This window comes from Lepisosteus platostomus, chromosome 6 (genome assembly GCF_059453375.1).
Source record: "Lepisosteus platostomus isolate fLepPlt1 chromosome 6, fLepPlt1.hap1, whole genome shotgun sequence".
Lineage (NCBI taxonomy): Eukaryota > Metazoa > Chordata > Actinopteri > Semionotiformes > Lepisosteidae > Lepisosteus > Lepisosteus platostomus.
Genome location: NC_142616.1, coordinates 1302501 through 1307010, shown reverse-complemented (window position 1 = coordinate 1307010; position 4510 = coordinate 1302501).

The following is a 4510-nucleotide window of genomic DNA, read 5'->3' as shown; positions in this document are numbered from 1 at the left end:
GGGGCGAGGGGGGGAGGCCACACCACCACCAGCCAGCCTGAGGCAACCATTGCAGAGGCCCACCAGCGTGGCTCAACCCAGTGACACACCAGCACAGGACAGGCCAGGACAGGCCAGGACACAGCGCAGCTCAGCAGGCAACCGAGCCCAGCGACTCACCCAGCTGAATCCTGAGAGAGGCCAGGGTATCAGCTTGTTCCCCACTCCCACCCCTCTCTGTGTACAGTACTGTCTCCTCTTCTGACTGGAGTGTCTCACCCAGCTGTGTCTGGGGAGAAGTCAGGGTATCAGCTTGTTCCCCACTCCCACCCCTCTCTGTGTACAGTAGTGTCTCCTGTCCTGACTGGAGTGTCTCACCCAGCTGTGTCTGGGGAGAAGTCAGGGTATCAGCTGGTTCCCCACTCCCACCCCTCTCTGTGTACAGTAGTGTCTTCTCTTCTGACTGGAGTGTCTCACCCAGCTGTGTCTGGGGAGAAGCCAGGGTATCAGCTTGTTCCCCACTCCCACCCCTCTCTATGTACAGTAGCAGTGTTGTTTCCACTCATGTCCTCTAGATCCTGTTTCACTGCTGAGTCTGAAGACATCTGCTTCGCTGGGGGGTTTGTCAGTGACTATGAACATATTTCCTTCTGTGTGCAAACTCCCTTCATAGTCCCCTCTGTCCAGGAACCTCCCTTAAGACTGAAGAGACTCAGTTCCCCCAGCCTGAGTGTGAGACACTCCCTTCAGACTAAAGAGACTCAGTTCCCCCAGCCTGAGTGTGGGACACTCCCTTCAGACTGAAGAGACTGAGCTCCTCAGCATGTGGACTGGGCCTCTCTCGCTGTGTGTGGACAGTGTGTGGACTGGGCCTGTCTCTCTGTGTGGAGGAGCTGGGTGTGGACAGTGTGTGGACTGGGCCTGTCTCTCTGTGTGGAGGAGCTGGGTGTGGACAGTGTTTGGACTGGGCCTGTCTCTCTGTGTGGAGGAGCTGTGTGTGGACAGTGTGTGGACTGGGCCTGTCTCTCTGTGTGGAGGAGCTGTGTGTGGACAGTGTGTGGACTGGGCCTGTCTCTCTGTGTGGAGGAGCTGTGTGTGGACAGTGTGTGGACTGGGCCTGTCTCTCTGTGTGGGAGATGGGATCAGTGTGTGGACTGGGCCTGTCTCTCTGTGTGGAGGAGCTGTGTGTGGACAGTGTGTGGACTGGGCCTGTCTCTCTGTGTGGAGGAGCTGGGTGTGGACAGTGTGTGGACTGGGCCTGTCTCTCTGTGTGGAGGAGCTGTGTGTGGACAGTGTGTGGACTGGGCCTGTCTCTCTGTGTGGAGGAGCTGGGTGTGGACAGCGTGTGGACTGGGCCTGTCTCTCTGTGTGGAGGAGCTGGGTGTGGACAGTGTGTGGACTGGGCCTGTCTCTCTGTGTGGAGGAGATGTGTGTGGACAGTGTGTGGACTGGGCCTGTCTCTCTGTGTGGAGGAGCTGGGTGTGGACAGTGTGTGGACTGGGCCTGTCTCTCTGTGTGTGGACAGTGTGTGGACTGGGCCTGTCTCTCTGTGTGTGGACAGTGTGTGGACTGGGCCTGTCTCTCTGTGTGGAGGAGCTGTGTGTGGACAGCGTGTGGACTGGGCCTGTCTCTCTGTGTGGAGGAGCTGGGTGTGGACAGTGTGTGGACTGGGCCTGTCTCTCTGTGTGGGGGAGCTGTGTGTGGACTGGGCCTGTCTCTCTGTGTGGAGGAGCTGGGTGTGGACAGTGTGTGGACTGGGCCTGTCTCTCTGTGTGGAGGAGCTGTGTGTGGACAGTGTGTGGACTGGGCCTGTCTCTCTGTGTGTGGACAGTGTGTGGACTGGGCCTGTCTCTCTGTGTGTGGACAGTGTGTGGACTGGGCCTGTCTCTCTGTGTGGAGGAGCTGGGTGTGGACAGTGTTTGGACTGGGCCTGTCTCTCTGTGTGGAGGAGCTGGGTGTGGACAGTGTGTGGACTGGGCCTGTCTCTCTGTGTGGAGGAGCTGTGTGTGGACAGTGTGTGGACTGGGCCTGTCTCTCTGTGTGGAGGAGCTGGGTGTGGACAGTGTGTGGACTGGGCCTGTCTCTCTGTGTGGGGGAGCTGTGTGTGGACAGTGTGTGGACTGGGCCTGTCTCTCTGTGTGGAGGAGCTGGGTGTGGACAGCGTGTGGACTGGGCCTGTCTCTCTGTGTGGAGGAGCTGGGTGTGGACAGTGTGTGGACTGGGCCTGTCTCTCTGTGTGGGGGAGCTGTGTGTGGACAGTGTGTGGACTGGGCCTGTCTCTCTGTGTGGGAGATGGGATCAGTGTGTGGACTGGGCCTGTCTCTCTGTGTGGAGGAGCTGTGTGTGGACAGTGTGTGGACTGGGCCTGTCTCTCTGTGTGTGGACAGTGTGTGGACTGGGCCTGTCTCTCTGTGTGTGGACAGTGTGTGGACTGGGCCTGTCTCTCTGTGTGGAGGAGCTGGGTGTGGACAGTGTTTGGACTGGGCCTGTCTCTCTGTGTGGAGGAGCTGGGTGTGGACAGTGTGTGGACTGGGCCTGTCTCTCTGTGTGGAGGAGCTGTGTGTGGACAGTGTGTGGACTGGGCCTGTCTCTCTGTGTGGAGGAGCTGGGTGTGGACAGTGTGTGGACTGGGCCTGTCTCTCTGTGTGGGGGAGCTGTGTGTGGACAGTGTGTGGACTGGGCCTGTCTCTCTGTGTGGAGGAGCTGGGTGTGGACAGCGTGTGGACTGGGCCTGTCTCTCTGTGTGGAGGAGCTGGGTGTGGACAGTGTGTGGACTGGGCCTGTCTCTCTGTGTGGGGGAGCTGTGTGTGGACAGTGTGTGGACTGGGCCTGTCTCTCTGTGTGGGAGATGGGATCAGTGTGTGGACTGGGCCTGTCTCTCTGTGTGGGAGATGGGATCAGTGTGTGGACTGGGCCTGTCTCTCTGTGTGGAGGAGCTGTGTGTGGACAGTGTGTGGACTGGGCCTGTCTCTCTGTGTGTGGACAGTGTGTGGACTGGGCCTGTCTCTCTGTGTGTGGACAGTGTGTGGACTGGGCCTGTCTCTCTGTGTGGAGGAGCTGGGTGTGGACAGTGTTTGGACTGGGCCTGTCTCTCTGTGTGGAGGAGCTGTGTGTGGACAGTGTGTGGACTGGGCCTGTCTCTCTGTGTGGAGGAGCTGTGTGTGGACAGTGTGTGGACTGGGCCTGTCTCTCTGTGTGGAGGAGCTGTGTGTGGACAGTGTGTGGACTGGGCCTGTCTCTCTGTGTGGGAGATGGGATCAGTGTGTGGACTGGGCCTGTCTCTCTGTGTGGAGGAGCTGTGTGTGGACAGTGTGTGGACTGGGCCTGTCTCTCTGTGTGGAGGAGCTGGGTGTGGACAGTGTGTGGACTGGGCCTGTCTCTCTGTGTGGAGGAGCTGTGTGTGGACAGTGTGTGGACTGGGCCTGTCTCTCTGTGTGGAGGAGCTGGGTGTGGACAGCGTGTGGACTGGGCCTGTCTCTCTGTGTGGAGGAGCTGGGTGTGGACAGTGTGTGGACTGGGCCTGTCTCTCTGTGTGGAGGAGATGTGTGTGGACAGTGTGTGGACTGGGCCTGTCTCTCTGTGTGGAGGAGCTGGGTGTGGACAGTGTGTGGACTGGGCCTGTCTCTCTGTGTGTGGACAGTGTGTGGACTGGGCCTGTCTCTCTGTGTGTGGACAGTGTGTGGACTGGGCCTGTCTCTCTGTGTGGAGGAGCTGTGTGTGGACAGCGTGTGGACTGGGCCTGTCTCTCTGTGTGGAGGAGCTGGGTGTGGACAGTGTGTGGACTGGGCCTGTCTCTCTGTGTGGGGGAGCTGTGTGTGGACTGGGCCTGTCTCTCTGTGTGGAGGAGCTGGGTGTGGACAGTGTGTGGACTGGGCCTGTCTCTCTGTGTGGAGGAGCTGGGTGTGGACAGTGTGTGGACTGGGCCTGTCTCTCTGTGTGGAGGAGCTGGGTGTGGACAGTGTGTGGACTGGGCCTGTCTCTCTGTGTGGAGGAGCTGTGTGTGGACAGTATGTGGACTGGGCCTGTCTCTCTGTGTGGAGGAGCTGTGTGTGGACAGTGTGTGGACTGGGCCTGTCTCTCTGTGTGGAGGAGCTGGGTGTGGACAGTGTGTGGACTGGGCCTGTCTCTCTGTGTGGAGGAGCTGGGTGTGGACAGTGTGTGGACTGGGCCTGTCTCTCTGTGTGGAGGAGCTGTGTGTGGACAGTGTGTGGACTGGGCCTGTCTCTCTGTGTGGAGGAGCTGGGTGTGGACAGTGTGTGGACTGGGCCTGTCTCTCTGTGTGGGGGAGCTGTGTGTGGACAGTGTGTGGACTGGGCCTGTCTCTCTGTGTGGGGGAGCTGTGTGTGGACAGTGTGTGGACTGGGCCTGTCTCTCTGTGTGGGGGAGCTGTGTGTGGACAGTGTGTGGACTGGGCCTGTCTCTCTGTGTGGGAGATGGGATCAGTGTGTGGACTGGGCCTGTCTCTCTGTGTGGGAGATGGGATCAGTGTGTGGACTGGGCCTGTCTCTCTGTGTGGAGGAGCTGTGTGTGG